Below are 16,628 nucleotides of genomic sequence, written 5' to 3'. Positions count from 1 at the left end.
TTTTATGAATGAATTTTCAATGTAGGTATCATTTTTCTTCTGAATAGAAACTCTTCATTTTGGTGAAATCCTGAAGTCTCATAAAGTGCTTCCTGACTGTACATTAAAAAAAAAAAAGTTTCTTTGGGGCACCTGGGTGGCTCAATAGGTTAAGGGTCTGACTCTTGATTTCAGCTCAGGTCATCATCTCATAGTCATGAGACTAAGGGCATGGAGCCTGCTCAAGATGATCTCTCTGTCCTTCCCCCACAGCACAAAAATGCAGTGTGCACACACACTCTCTCTCTCTCTCTCTCAAAATAAAATAAAATAAAATAAAATAAAAAAGAGTTTCTTTAAAACTAAAATAGCAGTCTTCAGATTTTTTCATGTTCAAATTTCATTTCTTTTAAAATTAAAATATACATATAGGCAAAATCTGTTTTGTGAGTTTAGGGGAAGCATCAAAATGCATGCTTTGTGTTCAGATCCAGCTACAATGGAAATGTTATGACTCTAGTGTTATGAAATGTGTAAGTATTGTTTTGTAAGCATTTGTATAACACACATTCTGATCATTGTTGAATTTGCAAACAACACTTAGTTGAGAGGAAGAGGTAGCAAAGGCTATGTCCTGCTTCATTGAGGTGGCATACTATTTATCCATCCTATTGTTTAAAACATAGAGCAGGCAGACAATCCACACAGATGTTTGCCCTGGAAATGATATGAGTCAGATTCTAACCCTGCCCTGGCTGCATATTCTCCATTGTAATCATAGGTTTAGACACAAACAGAAACTGTGCATAAACACCTCTCAGCATTGCACAGTCCATGGGGGATATGCCCTTGGGCCCCGCTGCTCAGAGAAAGGAGACCAGCTAAGTTCATATACACATTTCTAACCCCTGGCATAGTACCTAACAGCAAATGAAAAAAGAATAAACAGGTCATATAGGTAAGAATTGTTCCCCCTAACAATTAGCAGTGATCAATGACTTAAAAAGCTTTGTTCTAAAATTTCATTTCCAAACTGCCATTTTTATATTAGAAAAGATGTCCCTGGTTCAAATGTTAGCTGTCTGAGCCAATTACAAAAGCAATTTTACCATCATTCTTTCATCAATATTTATTAAATACTTTCTTCTGTACTAGGCAATATGGGTACAGTATGGGAGAAACAGACATAAACCTGCCATCATGACATATATGGTCATCTAGGGAGAAAAAGTGTGATCAGACATCACCCAAAGTATATAATTATGAACTGTGATAAGTGCATTTAAAGAAGCTCTGAGATCCACATGATCTCCTTATTTGCTGCAAATAAAGTTTCCTTTGTAAGATAACTCCAAAACGAAGGAAGAGGAGGAGGAGGAGGAGGAGGAGGAAGCAGAAGCAGAAGAAGAAGAAGGAGGAGGGGGAGGAGCTCTGAGACTGCATGGCAAAGAACATGTCATTTAGTCTGAGGAGTCCAAGAAGTTTCTCATGAGAACATTACTTTTGAGTTGAGATTGGAAAAATGATTAGGAATTAAAGTGAAGCCTTTGGGGGAGAGTTGTATTTAGGAAAGCGAAGAGCATAAATATAGGTTTGCAGTGGGAAGGAGAATAAAATACTAAAAGAACTGACTGAAAACATAGGAGTGTGTCTGGAGATGAAACCATGAAGAGAGACTGCCACAAGGTGAGACTGGAGAGAGAGGCAACAGGAGGCCATGGAGGAAGGGGGTCCTTGTAGGTATTGTTAAGGGGATATTGATGTGCTTCATGTCTAGATAACAGGATTAGTTTTGTTGCTCCCACATGCTGGATGTGGGACCCTGCCACATGCAAGGCTCCTATTGAAGGCTTGGAACCTCTCAGGCAATGAGCAGTAGGAAAGGGAGCTAGCTAACTAATGACATCTGACCTCTTAATCCTATCTTTTCCTTGTACACAGATCAACAGTTCCTAACAATAAAATAGTGGAATCCTAATCTGAAGCATTTGCTTGATATACACACTTGGAGAAGACACAGAGTTTGTCATTATGTTATTGTGTTATTGAAGCAGAATTGTTTAACTGCCATCAGCAATTGCAAGTAAAATTCATAATTTTAAAGTCTTGGCATAAACGATTTTCAATTCCAAATAATAATTTTAAAAAATTTTCTCTTTGCCATACAAACTAAAATTTAGTGAATATGTATTTTTGTTATGTTTAATTTATAAAAATTATAGAACTCAACCATAAGTTGACCCTACTATGACCCTTAAGGTCCCCTATGACTTTGTTACTTGAAATGTGGTCCAGGCATCAACAGCATCATCATTCTCTCAGTGTGTATTAGCAAATTAGAATCTTAGAATCAGCCCTGACCTAAACCTACTGAATTGAAATCTGTATTTTATTTTTTATTTTATTTTTGAGAGACAGAGAGAGGCAGCGCCAGCAGAGGAGGGTCAGAGAGAGGGAGACAATCTGAAGCAGGCTCCAGGCCCTGAGCTAGCTGTCAGCACAGAGCCTGACGTGGGTCTCAAACCCATGCACCATGAGATTATGACCTGAGCAGAAGCCAGATATGAGCAGAAGCCACCTGAGCCAAAGCCGGAGGCTCAACCAACTGAGCCACCCAGGCACCCCAAAATCTTCATTTTAATAACATCCCTTTATGATTTTTTCATACGTTAAAGATTGAGAAGAATTGCCTCTGAACTTAATTCATATTCAGTATGGAAATCTCCATTTGAATACTAGAAAATGTTTCGTTACATGATGTTTAATTTCATTAAATGTAATACTCTGCCCTTTTGATATGTAGGTATTTAATGCTGACTTGTAAGAGTCAAACTGGAAAAGTTTGGGAAATCAACATTTAAAAAATTCTTATTCATCAAGCTGTACTCCCTTCCCTTTAATAGACGTATCACTTATATATTTCTATTTAAAATTCACAGTGTACTATACACCAACATATTTTAATGTCTTCCTGGAGGAAGGATGTCTAGAATCGTTTGTTGGAAAGTGTATTTGTGATGAAAATGAAAAATGTCATAAATACAGTAAGATAGCTTGATGTAGTACCTGGGTGGTTCAGTCAGTTAAAATAATAATTTTAATTAAAAAAATGTTTTTAATGTTTTATTTATTTTTGAGAGAGAGAGAGAGAGACAGTGCGAGCAGGGGAGGGTCAGAGAGAGAGGGAGACACAGAATCCAAAGCAGGCTCCAGGCTCTAAACTAGCTGTCAGCACAGAGCCTGATGCGGGGCTCGAACCCACAAGCTGTGAGATCATGACCTGAGCCGAAGTCAGACACTTAACTGACTGAGCCTCCCAGGCACCCCTAAAATAATAATTTTAAAGAATTTTCGGCTCAACATCATGATCTCACAGCTTGTGGGTTTGAGCCCAATGTGGGCCTTGGGGCAAACTGTGCTTAGGACTCTTTCTTTCCCTTTCTCTCTGCCCTTCCCTCACTCACTCTCTCTGTCTCTCTCAAAATAAATAAATAAACTTAAAAAAAAATTTTTAAAGAGAGCGTGAGCATTAGAAGGCTCTTTCCCCCTCATAATAGACATAGACAGCTGTTTTCTAATGGAAAGTTTGTTAATGTTCTTTTTAATTTAGCAAAGGAGGGTCCCAGAGTTTAAGCTGGAGCAGATTTTGAGGGGTAAGATTTATGATATTTCACATCAAAATGAATTTGGATTTATTGTCTTGGTTTTTTTTTGTCTTGTGTTCTTTTTGCTACTGTAATGAATCATTACAAACTTAATGGCTTAAACAACACAAATTTATCTTACAGTTTTGTAAATTGGGAATCCAACCCTGGTCTCAGGATTAAAGTCAAGATGTCAGGAGAGCTGAGTCCCTTTCTGGAGACTTCTGGATCAAATGCAATTTCTTGCCTTCTCTAGCTTCTAGAGGCCACCAGTATTCCTTGGTTGTGGCTCTTTCCATCTTCAAACCAGGACTGATCTGTGGAGTCTTTCTTCCATTGCTGCCTTCCTCTTCACTTTTAAAGACCCTGTGACTGCATTGGATTGTGCTAGATAAGCCAAGATACTCTCTGTTTTGAGGTGACCTGATTTGCAGCCTCATTTTTTCTTTGTCACGTAACATAACATATTCAAAGAGTCTAAGGATTAGAACATTGACCTCTTGGAGCACCATTATTCTACCTACCACAATACTTGGAAGGAAGAATGATCTCCATGACATGGGGGAAATTTTTCAGGGAGAGAGAAGGGAGGGCAGGTTGTGTTCTAGTGTGAAAGATACCCAGTGAGAATTTCCCTATCATAGGGATTGTCAATGAGACTTTAAAATGGTTTTTATCATGGCTGTTTTTTAATATTTATTTATTTTGGGGAGAGCGCAAGCAAAGAAAGAGCGAAGAGAGGGGGACAAAGAGTCCAAGTGGGCTCTCCACTGGCAGGCTGACAGCAGCAAACCCGATGTGGGGCTCAAACTTAGGAACCATGAGATCACAACCTGAGCTGAAGTCAAATGCTGAACCAACTGAGCCACTCAGGTGTCCTATAATGGTTTTTAATACCCCACTTTATGTTTATCCCTGTTCTATGCATTTCATCGTTTCACCATTAAGCCCTGGTGTGTAATAAAAAGTCTGTTACTTAAGGTGACTTTTGGAGTAAAGAAAGAAGATAGATGGAACCATGTCCACAGAGCCTGGACTAAAGCCAAGGCCAGGCAGAAAAATATCTGCAGGTCCAAGATGATTAGAAAGAATAGTGAGTCAACCAAGCCAGGGGCAGAAATTCACAGCAAGAGAGGACAAGGAGATCACTTACCATCTTGGCTTCCCGCCATTCACTGTGTCCATAGGATGCATGCTTATGACAATTCATTGCAAAAAAGCAGAAGTGACTACTGATTTCACAAAGCTTCACATATGAATTAGGCTCTGCGATACAATGTATGCTTTTACCTTCAAAGCACTTGCAATCTAAAGGGAGGGACTGACAAGTAAATGCCTAATTTTGGACAAAATACGCACAGAGCTCTGTACAGGGAGCATCTGGGAGCACGAGGAGAGGTTTCCAAAGCAGACGGCACATGCCAAGGAGGGCTTTCCAGAAATGATGTTGGAGCTATGTGTGGAAGTATGGGCTAAAGATATGTGTCCATGAAGGAAGGAAGCTCGGTGTTTCAGAAACAATAAATAGCTGTGTGCAGAAATGTGCAGTCCTGATATAGATCCTAGAGACATACGCTTATTTTACCTTTGTTGCCCGTTAATGCTTCCTCCCTTCTGTCACAATGGTGCAGAATGGCTCTTTTCCTATAAAAATGTATCTCATCTGACCGCATCCACTCTGGCCACCCCGGATGTATTGTATCTGTATTGGGTATCCTTTTGCCCATTTGAGTGTTCAATCTTTCCCTCTCTTTATTGTTTTCTGTACTTAAGCTCTCTAATGTCTCCCACATTAGTAATTGTGTAACCTTTGTTTCAGTGCCATATCTCCATTCTGCTACTGCCTCCCCTCTTTCTTTCCCCAACCAATCTTCTTGAAAGGACTCCAATACTACACTTTTTTACTTTCTAACATCCTGCTTACCTCCAACACTCAGCTGTCTGAGTTTCAAAGGCTGCCTGCAAACCTGCCTAACACTGCTTTCACTGAAGCAGTGAAGTTTTTTTGTTGAAATCAGATGGCATTTTTCAGTCAAATATTTTCTGAACTCTCTGACACACCTGACACTGTTATTAACTTCCTTCTGGGAATGTTCTCTTCTTCTTTCTTCAGGGATGACAAGATTCTGATTTCACATCTGCATGTTAGCCATGCCTGCATCTCTTTAAAAATCAGTGATCTAAGGTATATTCATATACTTTTTTATTAGTAGTATAAAGTTTTTTAATGAAATAGGTTTCTTGTTGAAAAACAATTTTGAAGGGTGTCTTAGACTTCATTCCACTAAGATTCAACCTATACAAGTTTGCTTCAAAAATACAAGCCTCGTTTCTTAAGGCTGACATTGTAATTAGAAAAACAAGTGAATTCTACTAAGATTACAAATAGTTTTGTTATAAGAATAAATTTTGAGAAAATGATGATTTATGCTTGTCCAAAGCCATGTTTTCTCTCAGACATTTCTACTACTGCTGTTTAAGGAAAGCAAATATGCTAACTTGATTTGGAAAATTCTATTCAAGACTGTGGGCACAGGACAGGACAGTGTAATGGAGAGAAAGTATAAAGTAATCATGGTGTGAACTTCAGTTGAAGTATTTAATGAGTGGCATAAGAATAATCAAGGTAACTAGCTAAAAACATATAAATATAACTCTTCTTTTATTTTTTTAATATTTATTTATTTTTGAGAGAGAGAGAGAGAGAGAGAGACACTCAAGCACAGGAGCAAGGGAAAGGCAGAGAGAGAAGGAGAGAGAGAATCCCAAGCAGGCTCCATGTTGTCAGTGCAGAGCCCCACACAGGGCTCAAACTCATGAACCATGAGCTCATGACCTGAGCCAAAACCAAGACTCTGATGCTTATCTGACTGAACCACCCAGGTGCCCTTTATTACTCTTTTTAGTGAGGGGTAATTTTTCAGAAGAAAATATTAAATCATCAACATTAAAAAAAAACTACCTTCTCTACTTCCTCTCAAATGATTGAGGCTGATTTTTTAAAATAGAATATATCCTTTAAAAAGTTAAGAGTATATTTCTGGCATTGAGAAACATTTTATTATTTATAAGACTCTACCACAGTTCTCTACTCACACAAAACATGGTTTTGAAATAAGAGTTTATTTTCTTGAGGAAAATAAAGTGCTTATACAGAGCTAGCCAAAACAAGTCTCCACAGATTGAAGAGATTAAATTGTTGGGAGTACTGTAACTCCAGAGCGCCTTGCATGGGGAATTCAGTGTGAACAAATAGAGATCCTGGGCTTAAATAATGCAGCAATCCTCATACAGCTATTTAGTGATTCCACATGTGCTATAGAAACTGGATTTTGCAGATATATCTTTGTAGATGGAGATACAATAGTCAAATGGTGTTTACACTTTGACTTAAATGCTTTAGAAATATAGCAATCACACAAACATAAATGGCATTTTGCCTAATTAATGTATTCCCCAAATTATGTTGTTAAGTTACAATTATTTTGTAAGGGTCATTTTTTTTAATATTCTAGATAAACAGTATTTTATTGAAGCATTGATTCTTCTTACATTTGAATCTGTTGTATCCTAACATATCTTGTAAGAACAAATTCTTTTTATGTGTGGCTCAAGCTAAGGTTTCTGTTTATAATTTACAGTGGTGTCAAATTTTAGGTGAGACCTTGGTTCTGAGGTCAACTTGAGATGTGAAAAATCGCATATAGTCAGCATTGTCCTTGAAAATCCCTTAATCTGCTGGTAAAATAAAACAATGTATGACTTTAGTATTGTAACCCCTATTAGAATATAATCTCCCATATCTAAAGTGCAGTGCATCAGTTTTTCTTTACCTTTGGACCAGGTTTTTGTTTTTCAAATAACAAATAGGTTTAAGTTTAGGACCACAGTGCAATAAAAATACATACTTAAACATTAGAATCACAACTCAATGGGGGAGATGGTTATAACATGAGAGGCTCATGAGAACAAAATAATTGAGAAAACAACAGATAAAATCAATCAAACTGATTTTCTTGGCCTGTCTTATACATTATATATTAATTTTCTAGGACTGCCATAACAATGTCACATAGACTGGGTGGCTTATGCAACAGAAATTTATTTTGTCATAATTCTAGAGGCTAGAAGTTTGAGATCAAGGTATCACGGGGGGCGGTTCTTATGAGGCTTTTCTCTTTGCCTTATAGATGACCCTCTTTTTTCTGTCTTTACATGGTCTTCCCTCTGTGTATACTGTGTTTTAATGTCCTCTTCTTATAAAGACATGAGTCATTGGATCAGGGCCAACCCTTTAATGATCTCATTAAAAATTAATTACCTTTGTAAAGACCCTACCTCCAAATATAGTCACATTCTGAAAGACTGGGAGTCAGGACTTTAATCTGTGAGTTTGGGGGGGATATAATTCACCCCATAATGAAATAGTATTTAATTATATTGTGTCTGATTATATTAGATACATTTCTGATGCATAAAAGAAAAAGTAGCCTAGGAGTAAAACAGTTGTTTTTGTGATCTGTAAATAAAGGCCACCACCACTCCTATTATCTCTACCTCCATCACCAACACACCATCACCCCTATCAACACAATATGGCCAATGCACCACAACCATCCTCACAATCATCACCCTGTCCCCACCTTGTAATAACTACCCTGGATAATTCAGCCTTAAATTCTAAAAACCTCAAATAGGAATTTGAGCCAACTGTTGACCAAGTCAAAAAATTTCCATGGAATAGATCAGATATATCAAATTTTCAAATTGAATTCCAAATTAATAGAGATAATATCTCTTGGTTAGTGATAGCTTTTCTAAAAACTAATATCATAAAGAAGGCATTGACAGATTTAATGACATAAAACCCAACATCCTTGGCATGTCAGAAATATCACAAATAAAATTTAAACACCAATAAAAGTCAGAGATTTGTTGCTTACATGTATGTGAGAAAGGGTTAATAAAGTACATTTATAGGTTAATTAGAGGAAGGATGCCTAATGCTACAGTTTATTGATAAGGAAAATCTTGGAGAGAATTAGGTTTGGGAGAAAAACCAAAGACTTTATTCAGGAGTACTGGATGTGAGATGCCTGCTCAACATACAGAGATACTAGGTAGAAAATTGCATATCATATTTATGTATCCCAAATGACATTCAAATTATTATTTTTTCACTAGTACAATTTTACTTCTAATATGTCATGAATATCTTGATTTTATCTTTTTCAAAATACACTTTCAGGTGCATCTCTCAACCCTCCAAAGATTGTTCCCATCCACTTGATGCAATAAAAGATGATGGATATAGTTCTGTCCTTCTCTCTCTGTATTATAATACTAATAACTTTAGTAGCTATACATATTTATCTGATAAAAAAAAGAGTTTACAAATGTTAGAAATCTAGTTTTGAAGGGTGCTTGGGTGGCTCAGTCAGTTGGACATCCATCTCTTGATTTTGGCTTAGGTCATGATCCCAGGATCATGAGACTGAGCTCCGAGTCAGGCTCTCATTGAGCTTGAAATCTGTTTAAGATTCTCTCTCTCTCTCTCTCTCTCTCTCTCTCTCTCTCTCTCTCTCTCTCTCTTTCTCTCTGCACCTCTTCTCCCACTTGCATATGCTCTCTTCTCTCAAATAAATAAATAAATAAATAAATAAATAAATAAAACCTGGTTGTGGAACATTCTTATTAGTCTTTAATCCAATCAGCAGTTTGTGGGTTTAAAAAAAAAAAACAGCACTTTGAACTCACAGCTTACTGGTAAAGACATTTCTGCTGAGGGAAAGGTAAGATTGAAGAAAAGCAACTGTTCCATTTCTTCATTGGCCTCAAAAGTGTACACTGCCCAAAACGACACATCAAAATAAGACCCACGATGATTATTGAAACTTAGACAACTACCATTTTACCCCAACAGACGATGGGAACAAGAAACTAACTGTACTTGCAGATACTAACTATAATTGTACATCTTCTTAAGTCATCTAAGAAAGGTCTTACATTCAATAATCAAGAAATCATTTAAAATTAAGTTATTTTAATATAAAGAGAAGGTTTATCTTTTTCTACAAGTACTTTTCATTAAAGAATGTGTTTTCTTACACAAATGTCATACATATTCGAAGAAGCAACAATAGTAAAAAAAAATATTGGCGTTTCTGTTTACAGTTGCTCCAAATATTCTGTTTACAGTTGCTCCAAATATTTTTCAAATTCATAAAGCCATTATCTAGTGTGGCCATAAAATAGAGACTATAGATTCTAAGTAGCAAGGATTATTTGTAAAACCAATGTTAAGTCAAAAAAAATATAAAGCAGATCTTGACACTAAACTTCTGGATCTAGTACGCTCACAGTAACGCCTAGGAAAAGTTTCCCACTATTTTCTGAAAGAAACAAAAGCCTGCAAGGGCTGGTTTCTGGTTGTACAGCATTCGGTGCCCGGTATGGAAATGCAACTTAAATACACATCCACTGCGCTCATCTCTGCCCTGTTTCCTTTATCTCGCTTTTCCCACCCCCAACAATATACTACCTTTTACCAAGTTGAAAACATTAACCTAAATCATCACACGTGGTTCAGGGAAGAATTAATGTAATGCGCTGATGTAAAATGTGAGTTGGAGAAAGTCCCTTTCAATCTTCTCAAAAGCAAAATATGTATATATCATAAGTCCCTCAGGAAACACTTACACCTTTAACCTTGTGATCATGTCTCTTTCCTGATACTATACGTGAATGTGGTTGTCCTCGTCAGTTTGGGCGGCCATAGAATGCATGGCATTAAAACAATAGAGATTTATTTCTCATGACTCTGGAGAATGGAAGTCCAAAACCAGGGTGCCACCATGGTTCTGATGAGATTCCTCTTCTGGGTTACAGACTACTGACTTGGATTCTTTACATGGTGGAAAGAAGGCAAGAGAGCTCCCTGGAGAGCCTTTTATAAAGGTGCTAATCTAATTCATGAGGGCTTCACTCTCATGACTTAATCACCTCTGGGAGTCCTCACCTCCTAATACCGTCACATCTGGGGTTAGGATGTCAGCCTGTGAATCCTGGGGGAGCACAAGCATGCAGCCCATCACGGGGTTCATACATGTACTTCTAGCCTCCACAGCTCTTCCCTCCTCCTCTGCCACTTCCACTCCTCTTCCTTGGCCACAAGTTTCTAGACATCATCTCCTTACATCTGAATCAATACTCCTAAGGTTGGCTACTTTGTTGAAGTCTGAAGATTTTCATGACCTGTTCGAGGTAGCAATACTGGAAGCAGTGAAGGTCTCTGCGGATTCATGTATCTCATCTCAATCAAGGTTGATTTCATAAAAATTCAAGGGCAAGTCCTACAGAAGCTTCAGCAGTAGCCACTGCTCAAGCCTGAGAAAACCAGTTCTCACTGCCTGAGGAAGTCAACCATAGCCTGACTTTGTCTTTTCAGGACTTCTCATTAAAAGATACTTTAAAAAAATTTTAATGTTTTTATTTATTTTAGAGAGCGAGAGAGACGGCATGAGCAGGGGAAGGTAAGAGAGAGAGAGAGACACAGAATCCAAAGACAGTCTCCAGGCTCTGTGCTAGCTGTCAGCACAGAGCCCAATGCAGGGCTCAAACCCAGGAACCTGAGCTGATGACCTGAGCCGAATTCGGATGCTTACGTGACTGAGCTACCCAGGCACCCCTAAAAGATACTTTTATAATTGTAAGCAAGCCACAGATTGGGAGAAGATATTTGCAAAACATATATCTAATAAAGGACATGCGTCCAAAATATACAAAGAACTCTTGAAACTTGACAATAAGAAAACAAATAACTCAATTAAAAAATAGGCTAAAGATCTGAACAGACACCTCACCAAAGAAGATATACAGTTAGTAAATAAACATTTGAAATGATGTTCTAGGAGTGCCTGGGTGGCTCAGTGAGTTAAGCATCCAACTTCGGTTCAGGTCATGATCTCACGGTTTGTGAGTTCCAGCCTACTTTGGGCTCTGAGCTGACAGCACAGACCCTGAAGCCCGTTTCTAGTTCTGTGTCTCTCCCTCTCTCTCTGCCCTTCCTCTGTCCCTGCTCGCTCTCTCGCTCTCTCTCGCTCTCTCTCTCAAAAATAAATGAACAGGGGCGCCTGGGTGGCTCAGTTAGTTAAGCGTCTGGCTTCAGCTCAGGTCATGATCTCACGCTTTATGGGTTCAAGCCCTGCATCGGGCTCTGTGCTGACAGCTAGCTCAGAACCTGGAGCCTGTCTTTGGATTCTGTGTCTCCCTCTCTCTCTGACCCTCCCCTGCTCACACTCTCTCTCTTTCTCTCAAAAATAAATAAAACATTTAAAAATATTTTAAAAAAGTAAATGAACATTTAAAAATGTAAAAAAATAATGTTCTCCATCATATGTCATTAGGGCATTGCAAATTAAAGTAGCAACGTGATGCCACTATACGTCTATCAGAACAGCAAAAATCCAAAACTTTGACAAGACCAATGCTAGCTAAGATGTGGAGCAACAGGAACTCTCATTCATTGCTGGTAGGAATCCAAAATTGTACAGCCACTTTGAAAGACACATTAGCAGTTTCATACTGAACTAAACATGTACTTAGTATATGACCCAGCAATTGCACTCCTTGGTATTTACCCAAAGAAGCTGAAAATTTATGTTTCAATAAAAACCTGCACATGAATATTTATGGCAGCTTTATTCTCAATTGCCAAAAGTTGAAAATAACCAAGATGTCCTTTAGTAGGTGAATGGGTAAACAAATAGTGACACAGACAGGGGAATATTATTCAGTGTTAAAAAGAAATGAGCTATCAAGCTACAAAAAGACATAGAGAACTGTGAAAACATATTACTAAGTGAAAGATGTCAGTCTGAAAAGGCTTCATGCTGTGTGGTTCCAACTATATGACATTCTGGAAAGAAAAATCTTTAGAGACAGTAAAAAGATGGGTGGTTGCCAGAGGCAAGGAGAGGGGAGGATGAGTGGGTGGACCACAGAGGATTTTTAAGGCAGTGAAACTCATCTGTGTGATACTGTAACACTGAATACAGGACATCATACATTTGTCAAAACTCATAGACCTGTACAACACAAAGAATGACCCTTAATGTAAACAAAAGAGTTTAGTTAATAATAATGAATGTATCAATATAGGTACCTAACTTGTAACAAAGGTATCATACTGATGCAAGATGTTAATAATAAGAGAAACTGTCCCGTTGTGGGGACAGATACATGGGCGTTCTCTCAATGTCTGCTCAACTTTTCAGTACACCTAAAACTTCTCTAAAACATAAAGCTTGGTAGTAATTTTTAAAAATATAAAGTAAAACAGTACTGCCCTGTCAGGGTTGTTGAAACAAGCTCATTGATATGATTTCATTTGTCCTAGTTTAGGGAGAGGGAGAGAGAGAATCTCTTAGCTTGGAGCCTGGCCCAGGGCCTGAATTCATGACCATGAGATCATGACCTGAGCTGAAATCAAGAGTCAGATGCCTAAATGACTGAGCTATGAGGCACCCAATTGCCATGTTCTCATAAGACCAACCTGTCACAAGTACTCTTGCTGCATCTTCAAAAAGGCTTTTACTGAGAAGAACCTCTCAATGTGCCATTAGGTTGGTATTGGCCAAGTGCTCCCTGGAGCGTCCACTGGCTTTTGTGCAGCTTTGTCTCATCGAGTTGTACTAAGGTGCAGATTCAGAAGATTCTGTCCTTGATGCCTAAGAAATGGGTACAGATGCAGAAGTGGGAACTGAAGCAGAGATAGCAGTTGGACTTGAGCTACAGCTACTGCTAGGGATGAACTACCTGGAACAGGATTTGGTCACTGGGTTGTAGCTGGGGCTGGTGTTATCAGTGTTTTGGAATTTGTCACATTACCATCATGAGCTTGTCTTCATCTTGATTATTTGAAAGCAGTTATCAAGGAGGCGTCTGGTGGCTGAGTCAGTTAAGTGCTCGACTTCAGTTCAGGTCATGATCTCACTGTTTGTGGGTTCAAGCCCCACATTGGGCTCTGTACTGACAGCTCCGAACCTGGAGCCTGCTTTGGATTCTGTCTCCATCTCTCTGCCCCTCCCCTGTGCACCCTCTTCCTCTCTCTCTCTCTAATACAAAATAAAACATAAAAAATTTTTTGAAGGCAGTATCATTATTAAGGGCTTTGTCTGGAGAAATTGAAATGTTTTCCGCTCCCAAAAATGATCGTTCACCTTCAGAGCTGTTAATACAAAGCTGTAGCCAACTCCAAAGGGTCTAGTTGCCTGAATTCTGGAACTAAGTCCCTGACTAAACCTGGATCCCACAGTTTATATCACATTTGCAAAGCCAGAGTCCCCGGCTCCCCATGTCACAGTACATTGTCCAGGCCTCTAGAAAGCTCTCTTCTCAGACCCACTGCGACCCACAGCCCAAATTACCTTTTAGATGACAATAGAGTCAGTATGTCTTGCTTTAAAAAGAGAAAGGGAAAAGAAAATCTTCCATTATTAGATTATAACATTATTATGTGAGTTCTCACCGCCTTCAAATAAGAGAAATTTTCAGTTAAAGAAGCATAGTTCACACTGGAGAAGTTGTCATATTTTACTTTTAAAAACAAATTTTAACTATTAAAAATGGTTTTTAAACTACATTTCTGTTTTTTTGGCATTTAGTACTTGGCAAGTAATAACACCCCAGTGTATACAATGGAGGCTTAGGGAAGAACAGATCTAATCGAAAGTTTAGTTTTAGATAACCTATGGATCAGGTACTTTTAGATATCCACCTGGAGCTGTTGAGTTGGCAGATATTAATTTTTAATTGTTACGCAGATGGCATGAAAGCCATGGAACTAAATGACATTCATTACCTATATACATAGAGAAAAAAGTTTTCTGGGACGGATCAACTTAGAGATTATCAAGGCAGAACCAGATCTTACAAAAAAGACTGGTAGAGCGGCCAGTGAGATAGATGAAAACCAAGAGCAAGAAGAATCTTTGACATGGAGTTTCAAGAAGAAAAGTATAATCATTTGTGTCAAAAGCTACAAAATCATGTGTGTTAGCCGAAAGGTGCTTATCAGTAAGGCAACATCAGGACTGAGAATTAACTTGGATGTGGCTGCATAAAGGCCACTGGTGACCTTTAACAATCAGTTCTTGTGGAGGGAAAGAGACAGAAACAGTTTGGAGTAGATTCAAGGGAGTGTGGGAAAACAGGAAGTATAGAGAATGAATACAGACCATTGTTTTTAAGAGGATATGATATGCTACAAAGGGAAGCAGAGGAATGGAAAATGGAGCTGAAGGAGATGTAGAATCAAGATGAGTTTGTTGTCCTTTGTTGTTGTTGTTGTTGCTGCTGTAGTTGTTGTTAAATGGAAGAAAAGGAAGAAATTGCATGCATGTAGTCTTTCAGTAGGTGAGAAGTCAGTATACCAGAGGAAGAGTTGACTTTAAGACAAAGCACTACCCTTCGTGTTTAACCACAGGAGGTAATACAGGATAGGGAGTACAGATGCAGATTGGCAGGTTGATATTTTTTCCATGAAAGAAGAAACAAGACCATCCATTAAGATTGAGGAGGGGGAGAGAAGTTAAGACGGTGAAGCAGCAGGACAGGGCTTTCCCTCATCCCTTAAACAGGTATAACTGAGATCAGATCACTTGGAACACCCAGGATATCAATCTGCGGAGTTGCATTGGATCTTCACAGCTGGAGAGAGACAGTTTGGTGGATTCACAGTGTGTATATGTGAATTGAGGGAGATAAAATGACATAAGCATGGGGGGAAGGGAACCCCTTCTATGGACAGACAAAAGGGAAAGACAGAGAGGCTGGGGAATTGTGGTATTGACCAGATTTAAAAAACCTCTCCAGACCATGGACTGGGGAAGGAGAAATATGGAGAGTGCCAGTTTCTATTTTGCAAACAGCTTCAGGAGCTGAAGATTGGAGTTTTCAAAAGTGTGCTACTTTCTCTGGACAGGAGCTGCTGTTATATGCACGAGCTTGGGGGACAGGGAGCCAGCCCTGGGACTTGGTAGTGATCTCAGGGGCACACTGGGACAGAACAGTCCCCTTCCCTGAGCTCTGTAGGAAGAGGGTTTATTGGCCCCCAAGGACAAAAGATGCTGTAGCTGCTGGCCAAAGATCTTTTTTTTTCTGCAGCACTGAGTGGCGCTACCCCAGAACAGGGTCTGCATGGTGCAGGGCCCTGGAAGAATTCAGGTTTTGTTTGAATCAGCGCTGAGCACCTGGGAGGCATGGGACACTGTGAAGCAGGACAAGTCAGCCACCCCCACTACTCTGTGAGGGCTGCCTGAACAGTGTGGTTTGAGACACTTGGTCCAGGGAGAAGAGACTGGGGTGTCGCCATTTCTCTGTCCAACAACCTGGGGCTTCAGCACAGTACCCCCCAGTGGAGGAGGGACCCATTACACCAAATCCTGCCCCTCTGTGCCTGGCAACAGCTTATCTACTGGAGTGGGACTGACACTGACCCAATCAGAGGGCCTCTCCTCCAAACAGCACAGACTCCTGTCCCCGGCACCAACAGACAACGTTTTTGTTTCCTTCCCTTCCCTTCCCTTCCCTTCCCTTCCCTTCCCTTCTCTTTCCTTTCTTTTCCATTCCTTTCCTCTCTTCTCTTTTTTCTTTCTCAACTCTCTTCTTTTTTTTTTTTGTAATCAGACTCATAGTGTCTTATTTGGTTTTTGGTCAATTCTTTGTGTGTGTGTGTGTGTGTGTGTGTGTGTGTGTGTATGTGTGTGTGAGAAATATATATATTTCAGTTTTGTTTTATAATCAGGGATTTTTTGCTTTATTTTTTACACTCTTTCTATAACTCCTCCTTCTTTATTTTTCTTTCTCTCTCTCTCTCTCTGGATTAATCCTTATAGTTTTTTTATTCTCTGCTTATTTTTTTCACCCCTTTCATGTTTCTCTTTGTATGGGATCATGCTCCCCTCCCTTTCCTTTTTTTCCAGGGTTACTTCATGAACAAACCAA

The sequence above is a fragment of the Suricata suricatta genome, chromosome 5 (genome assembly GCF_006229205.1).
Source record: "Suricata suricatta isolate VVHF042 chromosome 5, meerkat_22Aug2017_6uvM2_HiC, whole genome shotgun sequence".
NCBI classification, from domain to species: Eukaryota; Metazoa; Chordata; class Mammalia; order Carnivora; family Herpestidae; genus Suricata; species Suricata suricatta.
This window is presented reverse-complemented; position numbering follows the sequence as displayed.